Genomic DNA, 20,166 nt, shown 5'->3' with positions numbered 1-20,166 from the left:
GACTCACCAATGGAAGAGTCGTTTCTCATACTAATGCTCAAGGCTGAGAGAGAGTTAGACAAAGCCATTCAGTGAAGAAACACAGTAGAGAGGAAAATATGGGGCAAAGAATTAAAGAACAGCATCACACCTAAACACTAAGAATTCTGTTGGGACTTTTAGGTATTCGATAAGAATAATATCTAGAACCTCTTAAGGGTTCACAGATAGTAGTAGTACATCAAGGCTGTATCCTGTCTTGTGCCCATTGATTGCTGGGATAGGTTCCGGTCTCCCCCAAAACCCTGTACTGGATAAAACAATTAGAAAATGAATTGATGGAAGACAGGAGGCACTTCTTTACACAAGGGTTTGTGGGAATATGGATCAAACTACCCATCCTTTGTTCAAGAATTGGCTTTCTGATCAATTTCTAGATCAATTATCTACTAATTATCAAATATGCTAGATGTGCTAAACGGCTTTCTGACACTGAATGGATGGAAATTACAGTGGATATAACACAAGTTACTAGAAGCCTCAGATTTGTTAAGTACTTTTTTCTTTTTAAACATCATTACCATTTATCCTGCTTCATTGATTGTTTATCCTGCTTTTTCAGTAGATTGCCTTTGGCAGTGCTTGGTCTTTACAGAGAAGCATGAAATTACTCTTCAGTGCACAGATGATGTCTGTGAGGCTCAGGCCTTTGACATGGGGCATCTGCATAATTGAAGTCTTTTAATGTAAAAACATGCCAAGAGAATTTCTGCGGCTCTTATTCTTCCGAGAACTCCTTCCTTTGAAATCTCTGCATGATAATGAACATAAACATAGCCAACCATGGTAAATTTACAGTACACTCCTAAATAAAACAAGCGATTTGTTATTCTGCTTTTTTGTATATTTATTGCAAATATACCAAAAAAACATGTAAATGTGATTAATGAATTTCATGAGCTGTGGAAGTATGAAACAAACAAATTATACCCTGGCTTCTTTCAATAAACAGCTTGATGAGATCCTTAGGTCAATTAACTACCAAATGGGCTAAGTGGCATCTTCTCATTTGTAGCCATTTTTATTAACTTTCCTAAATGGTATTTTTTCCATCTGAACTGCAATGAATTCACACAATTACTATCATAAGAATATTGAACATCAGGGCTCCCATGTAGTCAGGAAAGGCGTTCCTTCCTATAGCAGCGCTGTCAGAAAACCAACTGGTAGAATGGGAGGATCCTTATGCGGAACCGTGAATCTCACAGGATGCGGAGTAGCACAGGGACAATCCAAAAGACGTAAACCAGGGGCTTGGTCAAATAGGGAGGTAAAGAGTCTGGTAACGAGAGAAATCCAAAAAGACAATCCAAAAACAAAATCCAAAAGGCAGGAGCAAAATTAGGAACCAGTAGATCAGTCAAAAGGTTTAGAAATGCACAAAAAACAGTTCTACTAAAACCTTCTCAATAAGGAGCAAGGATTGGTGTGTGAGGGAATTCTAAATACTGAAAGGAAAGGGATGTGGTTGGATAATTGGTTTGGGAGTGAGAATTTGTGGAATCTGGTGCATGTGGGAATGTGATCGGTTCAATCAGTGGGTTTGGGAATTAAATGACTCCCTTAAAAAGTGATTGCATGTTTTGCTTGTTTGTGAGGGAGAGTGTGGGGCGTGACAATGGCAAGCCAGGGCTATATTCTGAACTGACTGAGATTCCCCGAGCTGAGGTGTGCAATTGCCAGAGCACCACCAGAGCACCAGGGTGGGGTGGAAATAACCAGTCAGGGCTCTCTTGCCTTTCACCCTCTCTTTTGCCTTTTCAGGCAATGATGATGATGTCAGCACAATCCGTGCTCTTTCTCCACCTGCTGTTAACTCTCCTGCCGGGCAGCATAGAGACTGAGGCGGATGTAATGTTAAATGCCTCTGTGGAGGCCATATTGTGGTCTCATTCTCTCCCACACAGGCACAAGGGCATGTTGCTGGAGAGCCGAGCCATGAGAAACAATCAGGGTTTCCAAATTGAGTGGGTATATAATAAAAAAGAATGCTGGTGATCAATCAATGCAGAGCCCAACCTGCCGGTAGACTTAAATAATAAATGAGGAAAAAAAGGAAGACAGTGGAAAATAAGATAAATCGAAATCCTGGTTCAATATGGGACCACAATTGCAGTAGCTTCATTTTGTTCAGAGTGCAGTCAGCATCCTTGATTATAGTACTGTATAAAGGTGAGCTTCAGCATGAGATTACATGCTGCTTTACTGTATAATAACCTTTCAGTGGAGAATCAAAAGCATCTAACAGCATTCAAACTGAGCAAGCGATAAATTGATTCATTTCATATCGCAGTTGAGGGAGAAGAACTTCAAATCCACAGACTCCAGGTGTAGTCCAAGCATGTGTTTCTCAGGAGAGGTACAGAAATGCCTAAGGACTGCTCAGCATCAGAACAATGCTCTTTTATTCTGCCTGTCTCCAGGGGGTGAGGATCATAAGGCATGATGAAGCGTAATGAGGTTTTCATAATGCATTGCGAAGCTTAATGAGATTTTTCTCAAGGTGTTATGGAAACCTCATGAACACTAATGAAGTATGAGGTGGGCTCCTGAAAATCTAAAGAATTTAAAGATATAATATTTATAATATAAAGAGGTTAATAAAGAATCCCGAGCATTTTCTTTAAGATAAATTAAGAGTTATGTACTTAAAAACCACCAATCAAGGAAGAACACAAGCTACCTCCTGAGATAGAGGAATGCTGATCTCTGTATCATTGTGGATCATCCTTTATATAACCCGCATCTCTCTCTTTCCTCTAAGCATTTATTTTTAAATCATTTAAAAGGTTTTGTGTCAGCAATCAGCAAACATTTTCTTAGCTTCATCTCTTATGAAGATGCTTGTTTGTACTGAATGCACTCAGATCATAAACTCTGTGCCATAGTATATAAAGTAGAATTGTTAATGAACAATGAAATGTTTATGTTTAAATGGGATTTCATAAAGTCAGGTCTAATTAATTTAGTCATATTTATGTACGTGAGTTCTATAACAGTCATGTCTATGTATGTGAGATTTGTAAGAGTCATATCTATATATGTGGGCTCTATAACAGTCATGTCAATGTACAGTATGTGAGCTCTATAACAGTCTTGTCTATGTGAGCTGCAAAACCTTTATAAAACCCCTTATATGATATGCTCAGTTAACTGAATAAAGAAAGAAATTAGGCATATTCCATTTAAACACGTTCATGTATATCTCCTAAAATCAGCAAGACGTTGGTAGATTTGCTAATATGCAGTCTCTTCAGCAGAGTAAAATAATAACCTGGATTTTAATTGCATCGCAAAAAACATTTTGAATTACAATATTGTGGTCCTGGTGTGATAATAATACAGGTATTTGGCTACATATATTTCAGGCGGAAAAAAAAACAACATTTGTGTTAGTTTATGTCCAGATTAAGTTTATACTAAATTTCCTTCCTAAATTAGAATTTCTTCAATTGACAACTACTGTATTCCATGGGCACACAAAAGCTTAATTAAAGGTAAAATTAGTCTGGATTTAGCTCCCTAACTGTTCTGTGAGAAAAATTGCTGAACAAGAAACCAAGTTTGTTTTTCCAGCCTACTCATTTGTTCCAAGGCCAATGTCCTGGAAATTAACCTTATTAGGGAAGAGATTGATTAATGCACTGCTTTGTGTTTCCAGTAGTTCTTAAGGAAAATAATAATTTAATATTGGTCAGCCCAACCGCTTTCTGGCTTTGAGACTCCACAATAATTTTTCAGGTATTCAAAATTATTTTGAAGTGGTGTATATACAATAGGCATTCCTGCAGTTAGATATGGGGGAATTAGCGGCAGATCCTGTACAGATAAACTCCACAGTTCACGTGCTTTATGCAAGATTACACAGGGAAATGGAGGAGGTTTCTTCAATCTCAATACCTAGACATTATCCTGCAGAGCCAGTTGTGCTGGAGGAACCTATTTCTCTTCTCTGAATGAAGGAGCTGGTTCAGGACAAGACAAAGAGTAAACCTCCCGGCACTGATGACATCTCTCCTGAATTGTGCCAATTTTGTTGTCCCAATCAGATCCTCTTTCAACCCTGATATGATGCACTCTGTCATTGAGAAAGACTCTTTTCAGAGGCATGTTAATACTGCTGTTACACCCCTATTATAGAAAATGACAAAGACCTTGAACTCGTGTGCAAACGATCAGCCCATCTCATGTTCTGCATGTTGGGCTCCTCAGGAGAGACTTGGAAGAGATTGCCACTGAGGAAAGGTGATGAGCTGGGCTCATGTGGGATAGAGATTTGTTATTTTCATCTTTGCATGGTTTTTTATTGTCTTGGGAAAAGCAAAAATAAAAAAATGTAATGTATCATATTTTTCATAGCACTTTTGAGTCTCCCACAGCTCTTCATGTATAGAAATGGAGCCCATTCAGGAGCCTTTTTGCACCTGCAGTTTCACTGCTCAGCAGATCAGATGGAGAAGTGGAAAATTACTTTGCAGACTGTGAATCACAGACTGTGATAGCCCAGAGTGGAAATTAGTCAGGACACCAGAGCAATAGATTAGCGAGAAGCTTCATTTAATGTCTCATTCAAATGATTGAAACTCCTACAGCAGGGTTATCCACTCCTGGTCCTGGAGGGTCAGTGTGTCTGCAGGGTGTCCAGTCCTGGTCCTGGAGGGTCAGTGTGTCTGCAGGGTGTCCAGTCCTGGAGGGTCAGTGTGTCTGCAGGGTGTTCAGTCCTGTTAAGCTCTTCCCATTAACCCAAAACCAAGCTGACTGAACAGATTAAGAGCCAAGTTTGAATGAAAACCTGCAGACGCACCAGCCCTCCAGGGACTCAGGTGGGAAGGAAGAGATACTGGTCCACAAATACCATGATTTTTCATGGAGATCTCCCATCCCAAGAATGTCTGGGCCCAGCATTACATAACATCTGAGAGTTGACAAGATCAGGCTATATTAAGCAGGTGGTAATACTGCTGTAATCAAACTCCCTAGGAATCTTATAGCACCTTAGATCCTCAACTGGTTTTAAGCTTTCCCTGGTCTGCTCGGCAATTAATATCATTGTAAAGCAAAAGCTACATCAGGAACTCAGTGACGTGAATACAATACTGAACACAACTTGAACAAAGAGCAAGATTTAATAGGTTTGAGGAGGGGAGGCGTGGTGAGCTAGGGACACTGGGCAAGCAGGGATTGGCTATGGCCATCTGCTTGATCTGCGCCTCTGTTGAGCAGATGGAGTGAGCACTAGAAGTTGGGGTGCCCTCTGGTGGCAGGATGGTGGAACTGTAACACAAGGCCAAATTTCAAGTCAATTAATCTACCAATAAGTCTTTGGATTGTGGGAGGAAACTGGAGTACCCAGATGAAACCAGCACAAACATGGGGAGAACATACAAACTCCATGTAGATAGCACCCAGAATTGAACCCAGGACCCCAGTGCTGTGAGGCAGCAATATTAACTACTCAGACCTATATTATAATGTATCATGTTATTGTTGTGCTCTTATGAAGCACATAGGGAAGGTGAAATACATGTTCTGATGTTTGTGGCATAGTTACAATTCTAGTAACACAAAGATGCTGTTTGTGAAAAAAAAATCATTTTGATGAATTAGAATATGCTTCAAATACAGTGGATTTTTTTGAAATTGCAGGTTTTTGTGAACTAAAGCCAGAAATCAAGATAAATCATGTCAGACATTTTTCCATCTTTAATGTGACCTTGCAACCAACAAAATTAAAGAGAAAAACAAATAGATAATTATTAGGAAGAATTATTGAGACAAAAAAACCTACAACACCCTGGTTGCATAAGTGTGCACACCCTTTTACAATGGGGGCTGTAGCTGTGTTCAGAGTTAACCAATTCCATTCAAAATCATGTCCAAAGGTAAGTAGCATTCACCTGCCATCAATGAAAGTGATTCTGATTGAACGGTACAGATAAGGAGAGGGGTATAAAAGAATATCAAAGGCATTGGATGTACCATGGCGCACTGTGAAGACTATCATCAATAAGAGGAGAAAATGTGGCACCACAGGGACATTGAGAAGATCAGGACAACCCTCCAAAGTCGATCACAGGACAAGGAGAAAACGTATCAGGGAGGCTACCCAGAAGCCTACAGCAGCAAGGAGCTACAGGAATTTCTGGCAGGTTTTGGTCACTCCTTGCATGTGACCACAATTTCCCGTATTCTGCACACGTCTGGGCTATGGGGTAGGGTGGCAAGATGGAAGCCATTTCTCACAAAAAAGAACATCCAAACTCGTCTACATTTTGCAAAAAAAATGCATTCAATCACCCTAAAACATGTGGTAAAATGTCTTATGGCCTGATGAGACAAAGGGTAAACTTCTTGGCCTTAATTATAAAATATATGTTTGGCACAAAGACAACACAGCTCATCATCCAGAGAACAGCATACCTACTGTGAAGCATGGTGGTGGCACCATCATGCTTTGGGGCTGCTTCTCTTCAGCTGGGACAGGGGCTCTAGTCAAGATAGACGGAATAATGACGAATTCCAAATATCAAGATATTTTGGCACAAAACTTGCTGGCTTGTGTCAGAAAGCTGAAGATGAAGAGGAATTTCGCCTTCCAACATAACAACCCAAAGCACACATCCAAGTCAACCAAGGAATGGCTTCAGAAAAGGTAGATCAAAGTCTTGGAAAAGCCCAGTCAGAGCCCAGGCCTCAATCTCATAGAAAACCTGTGGAATGATCTGAAGAGGGCTGTGCAGAGGAGATCCCCTGGCAATTTGAAGGAGCTTGAATTTTTTGGCAAGGAAGAGGGGGATAAAATTGCAAACTCCAGGTATGCAAAGTTGATAGAGACTTATTCACAAAGACTTACTGCTGTAATAAATACAAAAGGTGCTGTGCTTCCACAAAGTATTAGTTGGAGGGGTGTGTGTGTGCACTTATGCAACCAGCGTGTTGTAGGTTTTTTAATTTCAATTATTTTTCCTAATTATCTATTTGTTTTTCTCTTGAATTTTGTTGGTTGCAAGGTCACATTAAAGATGGAAAAATGTCTGACATGATGTATCTTGATTTCTGGTGTTACATCACAAAAACACCTAATTTCAATAAGGTTATGTAGACTTTTTTCTATCCACTGCATATATTGAATTTGTGAGCATTCAAAACATATCAACAAGCAGTTCGTTGTTACATCATTTAAACTTCGCTGAAACTGCAAGCTGTTTTCAGAAATCATGTGTTTATGACAAACTGCCTTGAAAAAAGAGGTAACTTCCCTGGTCTGCCTGAAATCTGGCAATGTCTGTGTGTTGTTTTTCCTCATCTGTCATTTTAACACATATAATTGCAGTTATTGAAATGTCAGATCTTCTGCATGGCTGCAACATAACTTTCTACCTTTAATCTCATTGTTTCACCCACCTAATTTCCCATCATTACATTTAAGCACCAGACGTAAAGTGTTAACTTAACTCAGTGCAGAAATGATTACAGTTTGGTGTGTCTTCAATTTCCTTGATCCTGTATCTCTTTGGAAGTCTGTACATTACATGCAGTTCAGTGGCCACATTCATTTTAGGAATGCTGTTTTTTCCACACACTGGGCACTGTATTCGGACCTGGCATTACATTAGGTGGGATTCTTCTTCCACATGTGTATATTTGAGCCCAGTCTGATATTACCTTACAAAAACATCTGTCCATATAAAGTATTATCACTTGATCTATCACCTAATACAGTAAATGCAACAAGCACTGATCAATATGCAGTATGTTTTTTACATATACTGTATGTGTGCAATTAAGCCAGGTGAAGCCTCTCCAAATGCTAAACTATATCCTATCAGTGCTGAGAATGTATTCTTTCAAAATAAATTCTGGTATAACTACTGTACTTTCTGGTCAATTAGAGAACATTCCCAGGGGTAACGGTGATCTCACAGGAAACAGCATCACATTATTGTCATCCCATATTGCGTTCTGGCACATAATCAAATTGATTATGGCAGGTTTTATTTCAAATAAAAACTATACAAGAGCATGTAGAACTAAGAACAGTAGGCACATATTTATACAAAGCATGGCCTGAGTGTGAAGCAAGCTGCCTGGTCAGGTCTTTAAAATCGATACCCAGACTTTTTGCAAGGAACAGCTGGATGAGATCCTGAGATCAATTAACTTCTAATTTTCAAATGGGCCAGATTTGCTGAATAGCCTCCTCTCATTTTTAAATGTTTATGTTCTTCTGCGTTTTGTCAGAAACATTAAAGTCACAGCACAGGAAAGAAATTCACCTTCTGGCGCAGTATGAATATTCTGTGTCACTATACAGGGTTTCTATTTCTATAGAGAACTGTTGCATTGCTCCAGTCCAAAATGTATTGTAATCCTGAAAGATCCAAGCCATGTCAATTTGGAGCTGACAGGAAAACATCTTGACTTGGCACTAACCACACAACATTCCACACCTCATGTCTTATTGATATCTGGTCCTCGGTTTTCTATTCACTAATGCTTTTTGGTGACCAAACATCCAACATCACTGTGTGAAAGCATGACATCTAGAGTGCCTTCCAAAAGTACTGGGACAGAAAATTCAAATTTGTTATTATTACTATAGAGTCAAGCACTTTGTGTTTGTGATCATGAGATGAAAATGTATGAAAAGTACAATATTATATATATTTTAGTTTGGGGCAATTACAGTACATGCATATGTTTGTTCATCTTGAAACAAAAACTTTCTGTGTTTTCAATCCAGAGATTTGAGGTGACAATAAGTATTGGGACATATTAACTTTAAGTATATTTCAGAGTTCAGAGTAATTGGTTGCATATCCCTTTGAAGCAAATACTGAGACTCACTGATAAATTGCTTGATGATTTGAGATGCTTTGCTGCAGCCATTTTGAGTTCTTGCGTGTTCTTGTTGTGTTAAGACTGTTTTTGTTTTCAGTATGCAGTATGCTGCACAGCTGGATTTAAAAAGGAACTACAATCCCAATTTCTCAGACCAGTTATCAAATCTCGGTAAGAAAATAAATTAATTTATTAATGTCAGAGCCCTCTGCCCTTCGCCTGGTATTGGTTGTTCTTTGGTGCTCCTACCTCGCCTTTGTTTTGGTATCCTGCTCTCTCTCAGATCTTTCCTTCGACCTTGTCTACTGTCTTTCCCTTTTGGATTGGAAGCCTTCTCATTGACCTACACCTTTTGAATCACGGAACTGCCTTTTGACTACGTCTTCAGCCTTGCCCTCTTCTGGATTGGAAACCTACTCGCCTACCTTTTGTTACTAACCTCGGAACTGGACTCGGACCTTGCCTCTCGCCTAGCCCTCCCAAGATCCCGCATGGGGTTCATCTTCCCGTCTGCTCAGCGGGTCATTCGTGACAAGTGTGTGGTGGGCGTACTTGCGCACTATGGCTGCCATCACATCATCCAGATGGGGCTAGACATTGGTGGTGGTGGAGGGGAGTCCACATTACCTGTAAATCACTTTGAGTGATATATCCATAAAAAGCGCTATATAAGTGTAAGCAATTATTATAATTATTATTATGTGTGCCCTGACCAGATGGACTGATGGACTTTGAAGCATCAGCAGTTATTTTCTTCTTCCACAACTCTCCAGGCTCAGCTTTGTATTTCTGAGCATATTCTCAAGCATGTCGGAGGTAAGATCTTTGTCGGGGCCATGCATGGCTGCCAGGAATCGCTTTTGATTCACTACTGTCCCAATACTTCTGGAGGACACTTTACTTGGCTAAACTCTGAATCTGCAAAGTTGCAGAGTCCTGAACAGTAGGTCTGTAAGTTTGAAAATCGAAAACTAACCCACTTAAAGTTTCTTTGATATCTCTCCATCAGATACAAACAAAAGATCTTCTTAATACAGAAGGCAATTTGCCTTAGCTACTTTTGAGAACAATGTCCCTTTTAGCAGCAATACAGTGTTTTTAATATTTGGTGATTGTTAAGAAATGCCCAGGTATACTCTATGCATCATGGAGCAGGGTTTCAAAGTGATATGTGATTAGTAATAGTGTTTTAAATTTCTTTTACTTGGAATAAATCCTTCCAAAGACAAAGTAACTTCCCAAATCACTGCTGGTTTTAAATAAATATTCCCTGAAGGAGAAGTTTAATATAAATTCATGATTTGCTTGTCAGGGAGAGCAGCAGACTTGACAAAGCTCCAAGCACAAAGTCTCATTTCATCAAGGGCTTTTCTCACATTGCTCCAGATTAACTGTATTTTAGGCCTTTCGGTCTGTGTGTATGATGTGAGGACATAATTGAAATGTTAACTGCGAGCAAAGCTGAAATAAACCCCTTTGTAAAAGCTCAACTAGGTACCTTAGCATTAGCGTTAAGTTGTCATTTTACATTAATGTAAAAGTAATTCTGCCTTTTACCCAAAGTAAAAGCCAATGCTATTTGTTTAAATGCTTTTCAAATAACTTTCTGTATGTCTTAGAAACACTACTGGGGAAAAAAAAGAGCTGGAATACTGTAGATTCCAAAGTAAATTGGAGAAGGTGTGTCTGCAGACTGTGTAGTCCTGGTTCTATTGGGTCAATGTCTCTGCAGGTGTCCAGTCCTTGTCCTGGAGGGTCAGTGTGTCTGCAGGGTGTCTAGTCCTGGTCCTGGAGGGTCAATGTCTCTGCAGGGTGTCCAGTCCTTGTCCTGGAGAGTCGGTGTGTCTGCAGGGTGTCTAGTCCTGGTCCTGGAGGGTCATTGTGTCTGCAGGGTGTCCAGTCCTGGTCCTGGGGGGTCATTGTGTCTGCAGGGTGTCCAGTCCTGCAGAGTCAGTCCTGGTTCTGGAGGGTCAGTGTGTCTGCGGACTGTGTAGTCCTGGTCCTGGAGGGTTAGGTTCTCTGCAGGGTTTCCAGGTCTGTGCATAATGTGGACTGGGGTAACCAGCGCGATGAGCTGAGCCATTAGTAAGTAATCGTCTGCTTCAGGAAACGAGTACCTCTCATACTTCAACGCTCTTTCTAATTTTCTTACTATACAGTATGTAACAGTTATAGAATAGTGGACAAACACTGCTGATTCAAGTAAATGCTATATCACGTACTAGCGTGATATAGTTTTATCAAGAGCTTTTCTCACAATTCTCCATGTTAACTGTATTGTACTGTGCTCTTATGCGCACAAGCACTATGGGACCCATGCAAACCATCAGTCTAAAGCAGAGTGAAGGCCCTAATGGCTACAGGGTTTGATTTTTGTTCTGAACAACCTGTCAATTACTTAATTTAATCAGCATTTTCCTTCATTAGACTAATTTAACCCTTTCTCCATATCTCAGTCAGGTGAAGTATTAAAGACTCTTGGTGGAAAGTCCTCAGTAATCCAGAAAGTCACTGCGTCTTGAAGGAAGGCTGTGTGAATAATGCGAGGAAATATTTCCTCCAAGCAAAGAAGAAATAAATCCCTTGTAAAAGCAAAGTGAAGTGGTGGCTGAAAGCATAGTCCCAGGATCTCACCAAGAATCACTGCAACTGTGAGAAAGACAAAATCAGTTCTGGAGGACAGGTATGGGTACAGTGTTTGGTACATGGTTCAGACTGTTTACTACTCTAAAAAAATCTCTATATACAGTATATACATATTAATCTCATACAATACGATTTATCAGAAGTTCTTCTTGCATTAAAGCAGCTATACTTTGTCCACACAGAAACTTACAAAATAATACAAGGATACATTACATAACAGACATCTATCCATACGCACCTGGAGTGGTGGCTCTGTGGCTAAGGAACTGTGCCTATGATTGGAAGGCTGCTGGTTCAAATCCTGCAGCCAGCAGAGAAATCCTACTCCATTGGGCTCCTGAGCAAGGCCCGTAACCCCAACTGCTCCAGGGGTGCTGTACAATGGCAGACCATGTACCCTGGCAATGGTACAACCCCAGGCTCTCTCCCTCTCTGTGTGTCTGTGTCTCATGGAGAGCAAGCTGGGCTATGTGAAAAGATGAACTCCTAATGCAAGAAATTGTATAGGGGCTAATAAAGCAACATTATTATTATTATTACACACCCGAATAAGGCTCCACAACCGAAACATTGTGTTTCCTTTCTTTTCAGCATGGAATAAACCTTTACATGTTCCTAATCTCTCCATACATATATATTTCCACTCCTACAGGAATTCACACAACTACCCAAGAACCCAAGAAGTTTACTCCCTTACAATTACATAAGCCGGTGTACCCCCTCACTTTGCACATAATCCACTGATTGCACTTGCCCCTAAACCATTATTCTTTCATTGTGAACTCAATTATTGATTGAGTATTTTACCTCATTTTGATAAGTCTATACTGAGGGACAGAGTTCCATTTGAAGACATGAATTGATATTTTTCACACAGACTTTTTTTCTCCGAATAAACTATAATTTCAAAACCGCTAAAATGGAATAGGTCATTTTACTGTGCTGCAAAGGAACAAGTTAAGGTTTAACTCTGAAAAGAGAAGAAAAGAAACACAACATTTCGGCTGTGGGGCCTTCTTCGGGTGTGTGATTTGACTGTGCTTCTTTGTTCTGTGCCTATTGTAAAATGTGCATGGAGGAAAACATATCTAAAGGATGGGAAGAAGTACTGCAGGTTGCTTTTTCTTTAACTTGACATAGTCTTATCCCTACTGTATGTGTGGATAAAGCAATCAGTCCTACTCCAGTTCAAGGGGGCATTTCTGCATTCAATGTTTTAAATTCTCATAGAAAACAGTTTGACAATTTCTCTAATTTTGCAGCTTAAAATTTGACAGATCCTTGAAGAATAATGTAGTTGAATCTCTCTCATTTTTGGCTTCTCTTTAAGTTGTACAATTTATGTCAAGATGCTGCTCTCAGATTGTGCTGCATGAAGAGACTGTTTCACATCCTCAAAACTAGTGGCTTCATCCATTGTGCTTCGAGTCACCTGAGTTTATCATCTCAGATAAACAGTATTAGTAGCCCATTAATTAATTATTGAACACGTAGAAACTATATTGAATGAAGGATCCTTTGTTTATTAAGATTCTCTGGCTTTCAGAAGCACATGCCTTAAATCTCAAAGCCACTTAAGAAAATAAACACTTATTCAGTGCGATCCACATTCTTTATTTTGATTGGATCTTTCAATCTGCATTCATTTATAAAGTGAAGAATTACTTACTTTACTTCTCAGTGCCTTTAAATCTTTGATGTGCAAGCATTATAAAGCAAAGACATAAATTGTAGTGCTGAGTGAACCGACTTTGTTTCTGTTAAGCTTGTACTTCACTAATGGCTGCCTGTTATCTGCAGGTTATCAGTGCCTTATCAGCTGGGATTTGTACAGACAACTATGAGGGAGGTATAAATTATATAACCAGACCACAGCAGATAGGGGTAATTGATGTCTAAGTGCTCAGATTCTGGGTATCTGTTCATTTGCATAGCATTATAAATCTGTAGGCGTTTTTCACTGTTGTTGTTTTTTCATCGTGCTTGTAAATCAGAGCTAATTTCTATCCTGGAGGCATGCACACATCACCTTTTTGTTTTTGTTGCTACAGCCCAGTGCAATAACACAAAAACAGAACAACATTTCTTGCAGCAATTTGGGAAAACAGTGACAACAAATAAACAAGGGCCAGATATTCAAAACAGTCACTGTTTGAATAATAGGGGTTTTCAGAGACAGTAGCCCTCTGTCTCAGCTTTGACAGAGAGTGGCAGTGGGGAGCACATTCCAAAAACAGGGAACAAAGGAATATGTGAATAGTTTTTAATTGCTATCCCCTTCTTTTTTAATCAAAACTCTGGAGGAGGATCTTGTAATTACTATGCAATGCAACCTCCAGGCACAATACAGAGCAACATTTACCCATCTCAGGGCTGTAGAAATACTAGCAGCATGCGTTTGGACTTCACAAGCACTGTTTAGATCAGACGTGAGTGGGTGATCTTTTGCAAAGCATAAAGATGGCTCCAGGCTGACATGGCTACATCAGCAGATGGTAACTGAACAAAAGTAAAGAAATACAGGATGAAGGATGTTGGACAACACAAAAAACAGTAAAAAGATAATCATTCCTCTCTGGTCTTGTACAATCTGGCCTCCTCTATGTTCTCCCTTAATTAAACCGGTGAACCAATTTCTCACTTACCCTGACCTGCTGCGCATTAGGGCCGCTGGTGCAGAATGGTGCTGTGTGTCTCCAGGTGGGACTGCTGGTGCAGAATGGTGCTGTGTGTCTCCAGGTGGGGCTGCTGGTGCAGAATGGTGCTGTGCGTCTCCAGTGGGGCTGCTGGTGCAGAATGGTGCTGTGTGTCTCCAGGTGGGGCTGCTGGTGCAGAATGGTGCTGTATGTCTCCAGGTGGGGCTGCTGGTACAGAATGGTGCTGTGTGTCTCCAGGTGGGGCTGCTGGTGCAGAATGGTGCTATGTGTCTCCAGGTGGGGCTGCTGGTGCAGAATGGTGCTGTGTGTCTCCAGGTGGGGCTGCTGGTGCAGAATGGTGCTGTGTGACTCCCACACACAGGTAGGGCTGCACTGCAGTAGGGATGAAGTGGATACCCCTCTGTATCCTTTGGAATGCAAAATGGTAAATAAATTAAAGTAAATTGTATGTATAGCTATTGTATCACACAAAACAATGTGGTTCTATCAGGACCAAAACACAAACAGCAAAGAAAAACCATTCTAATCCTAACCCCCTTTACTAGGTATCGCCTTTTGAATTATAGATTAGATCCTTGGGAGGAAAAGTGCTTTACTAATACAAACGATCATAAACTGTTATCAAATATTGTTCAGAAAAAGCCCTTTGCAGACTGTTACAGATGTGGATCAAGTGCTGACCAGTGGCTGTAGCATGTCTGGATATCCCCAGATGTGCTGACACTCAGTTTCAGCTGATTGTCCCTCAGGGTATTGTATGTAATATATCACATTTAATATATTATAATTAACTACAATACATTATGATGCTCTTCTTCACAGGCTTTAAAATACAATCTACTTTCATCCCAAGTTAGAAACAACCTCCAGTTCGCACATAGTGTCTTTGACAGTCTTACTTACAACTGAAATAGTTCCTATGTGCCAGCAACTGTGAGTAAAGTCCATACTACATAACTGATCATCAGGGCATTCTGATTAGCCCAGTTCAATGCAGCAACACTGATAAATATTTTTCTCATCAGTCGGCTTACACCATGTGCACATATCCAAACAGTTTTATTTCAGTTCCCAGCAGACATATGGGAAGTGGGCTAATATTTTATACGTGAAGAAGGCTCCATGGCCGAAACGTTGTGTTCTCTTTCTTCTTTTTTTCAGCATGGAATAAACCTATTACTTGTTCCTTTGCATCCTACGCATGCTGACGCAGCTACCCACCTAATATTTTATACATTTTCTATGTATTAACATGCAGTGCAGTCAGATATTCTCTTTATAGAAATTTCTACACACACCTGGGTAGAAAAAAGCTTTAAATTTAAATCAATTGATGTTAAAATCGTACATTCAATATCATATTTCCAAATTGACATTAGCAACGAGAATGCTTGGATGCGTTGACAATTTAAGGATAACAAAAGATACCAGGAGCTGGTCACCTCAAAGTTCTGAAGAGCTTATGGCAGATTCAATGTGTTAAAAGGACACTTAACTTGTATTCTCATTCAAGGACAGTAGATCCACTGCTGTATGGTCTCTGGCTGCTGAGGAGCAGTGGTTGCAAATGTTTTCACCCCCTATCAATGAGGTTTCATATAAGTAAATGAAAACTCATATGAACATTTTTTTAAAGTGAACACTTTTAATCAGAGTTTTAAAAAATGGAACCTTTTTATGGATGAAGAAGTAATACAGCAAAAAAACGAAACTCTGCTTGTAACCCTTACTGAGGAACCTTACAGAGATTGTGCTCAGAAAGTGCTTTTGGTATGTTCTTGCGTAGTTGCCAACTTATTAAAGGATAAATACACTTGGCTCTGTAGGGACCCACAGGGAGTGAATTTAAAGAAAAGATTCAAGTCCAAGGAGCTTTCAAAACAGCTCAGTGATAAAGTAGTAGAAAGAATTCAGGAGAAGTGTATATAAACAATTCAGAAATGATTAATATCTCTTTGAGCCTGGTGAAGTCAGTCTTTGAGAAGTGGAAGGCACCCAGACACTGTCTGGAACAGCCTGTCTCTCCACACTGATCAGCTGGGCAAGGAGGAAACTGTGGAGGGACAGACTTTGAAATAGCTACAGAGTTCAGTGGTTGATATGGGAGTGAATGTCCAGGAGTCAATAATATTCTGGTCACTCCACAAAGGGGAACTGAAAAAAGCATCTCATATTCAACAGGATGATGTTTATACTAATCAATAAAGAACTATGAATTTGAATATCTTAATGCATAGTGCATTTATGGTTAGGTATATATTTGTATGGTGTATTTAGAGGTAGGTATAATGTATTTATGATTATAGACTCCAGATTTCAAATCTTTTTATTTCTTGTTTTAAGGTAAGGTAAGACATCTGCTTTTCTCAAAAGAGTTTTGAGAAGATCACACTTTTTGTTACCATGAAAAAGGACTATGGCATAATGTCCGTGGAATGACAACAGAAACTGTAATTTTATCTTCACCCTCTCTCCCCTGCAGCGAATAGGTAGGTAGTGCAGACTTTGAGACAGGAGAAACAAAGATAGAAGCATTTATTTTCATTCCCATGGGATTGTTATGCGCAGTATTAAGGCAAAACATAAAGCTATGAATTTATTCCTATATATTTGTTTAGCTGGGGAAAATTCTGAAAACAATATAAAAATACAAAAAATAGAATTCAGTTGACAAGGAATATATACTGTAACCCTAAGAACATTTAATGTCTTTGTACATAGTGACACCTACTGGTAAAAATAAGTAATGCATCGAATAACCTGAGAACCTGGCTTCTCTAAGGGTCTTTTTAAGATAGAATGGTGAGAGTATAGAGCCAGCTACCCAGTAATGGTATACAAGTTGAAACCCTGGCTTCTGTTAAGAAACAACTGCATGAGATTCTCACATTCTGAATGATTTTGATTGGCCAAATAGCTGCCTCTCGTTTGTAACCTTACTTATAATAATAATTCCTTACACTTATGTAGTGCTTTTCTGGACACTCCACTCAAAGCGCTTTATAGGTAATGGGGACTCCCCTCCACCACCACCAGTGTGCAGCCCCACCTGGATGATGTGACAGCAGCCATAGTGCACCAGCACTCTCACTACACATCAGCTAACTGATCTTCTAAAGTCTTAACGTATCTTCTTATCAGCTAACTAGCCGAGTGATTTGAAATTGCTTATCAGCTAACTTATCTTCTAAAGTCTAACTTATCTTCTAAAGTCCAGTATAAAGGACTCTCGGTGCTTATCACTACATTACTTATAATAATAATCTTTATTTTATATAGAGCCTTTAAAGGTGGTTCTCAAAGCTCTTTACAGAACGACAACAACAGTAAAGAAATACACAAAATCTGCACAATGAGAATGCACAATGAGAGGAGACAGTAGATGGGGGTACTTATTGTTATTTAGCAAGGGCATCACTTTGAGATTGAAACCTTTTTTCCAGGAGAGACCTGACCCCAACATAAGAGCAGGAACATTAAATATGAGCCTTGTGAAGCACCTGCAGCACACATAGTCAGTAATAACACGAATGTGTGATGCTTTCTTCCAGGGAAGGCAGTTATCAAGAGCAAAAGAAAAATGTACAGTAACTTATAACAGTGAAAGAGATAGCGCTCCTCATAACACCTATACAAACAATACAAGTGCAGATGATGTCATAGCTCAAGTTTAGAGATATGAATTCCTGCCCTCTTCCTTAAAGGCCATTGTCCACATTTCTACCTGTCTGTAGATTACAGTACAGTATATCAGCCTCGAAACACCTGTGGAAGAGGTGTTTCTAAATCTGATCCCATCATGAACTATCCTGACCCTTTCACCCAGCTCTACTATTGCTACTGTAAAAAGAATCAGTCAGACTAAAAAGGTGTAACACAGCTTAAAACTGGAATGCAGTGGAGTTTCTTTCAATTCTTTCCTTATTTTTCATCGTTAAAAAGTGTACTGTACCATGAGACTGGAATGTTTCTGTCAGATACACTTTCTTTGCTATTCACTCTTCTAGTGTTTCTAGTCCTGAGACATTTGCTTGCTCATTTGCACAGGCCTGTTATGGAAAACATCTGTTCCCAATCCCTTCACTGTTTCAACAATTAATATTTATTTGAATAGCTTGGTTTGAATATTCGTAATAAGAAAATCTCAGAGTCAAAGCATGAAAGTTTGCCGTCAGGCACCATAATGTCTCTATTTTAAATATATTCATTAAACTAAAAAAAAAGTCTTGAACACCATATCATAACCAGGCTAGTTTATTACTTGTTCTATTTATTACTAATCATGTTTAAAGACTCAAGCACAGGAAACACTATCCAAAAAGCTTATCTATGGGAGTGACGTGAATTTCATGCTTCAGTCAAGTTAAAACTGTTTTTTGTCCGTAATTTCACAAAAAAACAGTGAATTACATTTGATGGTGCCAAATATCCCTTTCTATTGTTTTATAAAAAAAGTAAGCCTCAATTCAATCTTGGTGTAATATGATTAATTTATTTCTTAATATTGCTGTAAATAACAGGTTTCATACTGCTTTTCAGAGTCACCAACATCAGAAGGAAATTGGAGCTTAGGAAGCAAGACTTCTTAATAATGAACTTCTTAATAATGTCCGTTTAAATGTAATTCTGTATTAAAGGTACAGTATAGAATATATAAGCTATACTGTATAAAATATAGTATAAACTACTGTATATACAGTATGTATATACACTGTAGGATGGTAACTGTACAACAGTGTGGAAATACTGTATATACTGTATATAAACTATATAGAATATATACATTATATGCAGTATAGTATAAACTACAGTATATAATAGTGTGGTAACTGTATAATAGTATAATATAAGTAATATGCTTATATATGTATATAAGCAAAAAAAAGCCACATAGAAGGAGCTCAGCTACCACACAGGTTTATGGTACTGTAGATTAGAGCCTGTTGGAGATCTGGACTAGAGGAGGTGTTCAAGCACAGTTGTTTAGTCACCAAATTGATCACATAACCCCATGTGTAATATCAGTGTGCCCAATACGTCACCTTCTTTCTCCCTGTAGAGCCTGAGTTAATAACAACATACTGTATTTAATACATTGAAAACTGTATGTATTGAGACAGTAGAGTGAAATTTGTCATTTCTGCTTTCCACTGGTGAAATTTGTATTTCAGATTGAAAGAAAATACAGAGTTTCAGCTTTTGTTTCTAGGTATTATTTTGCATACATGTTAAGCCATGTTTAACCTCCTGTACCTTTGCCTCATTTTAATCTTTTGATCCAAAATACAAATTTCATTAGTAAACAGCAATAATGACAAATTTCAATTGTTCACTCTTCTAATCCTTATGCTTTTCCTAGTAGGTAGAAATATGGTTTGTTTTGATCATATTCTTCTGTGCTCAAAATTATTCATCCTTCCATCCGACATATGAAAATACATTTTCTCCCGTTTCCGAGATGCAGATGTTTCTAGTTTCTATCCTGGGACTGGGGTACAGTCAGCATGGATTTATAAAATGTGCAGTAAGTCTTGCTTGATTAATTGATAGAGTTCACTAGAGTTTAGAGACTGCTACAGTTCTTTGAGCAAACAACAGCAGTGATATATACAAACAGAGCATATGATATGGGACTGCATATGGAGACTTTCAGAATCCTTTTAATAAATTCCTCATAAAATATTAATAGACTAGACTCTGGAACAGTTAGTATCTAGTAAATATTGATATCAGTGTAGGAAGATGAGAAATCATGATAGAAGCTGCAAAAGGACTTTCAAAAGGATTCACCTAAGATTTAAGACTTTGGCACATGACGTAATATAGACATGCAGGTAGCAAAAACAGAAACTGGAAATATAAAAACAAAACTTGGAAACTAGTTTGAAAAGGCAACTACTCTGAAAAGGCAGAGGTGTTTATGCTGATGTTTTTTTTTATCTTCTAGACAGTATGGGGAAGCACTAAAAAGAAAACTGACTGT

At 38.9% G+C, this 20,166-nt stretch overlaps 1 long non-coding RNA gene across 1 annotated transcript in view; it reads right to left on the bottom strand.

Moving 5' to 3' along the window:
• Window positions 1-20,166, bottom strand: part of LOC138244886 (uncharacterized) — a 41,983-nt gene that overhangs the window by 14,445 nt on the left and 7,372 nt on the right. The window contains exon 2 of the long non-coding RNA XR_011193505.1: window positions 14,172-14,590. This is a non-coding gene — a long non-coding RNA (uncharacterized lncRNA). The remainder of the gene's footprint in view (window positions 1-14,171; window positions 14,591-20,166) is intronic.

The sequence above is a fragment of the Lepisosteus oculatus genome, chromosome 2 (assembly GCF_040954835.1).
Source record: "Lepisosteus oculatus isolate fLepOcu1 chromosome 2, fLepOcu1.hap2, whole genome shotgun sequence".
Lineage (NCBI taxonomy): Eukaryota > Metazoa > Chordata > Actinopteri > Semionotiformes > Lepisosteidae > Lepisosteus > Lepisosteus oculatus.
The sequence above is the reverse complement of the archived record's forward strand: the minus strand, read 5'-3'. Positions and strand labels throughout refer to the sequence as shown.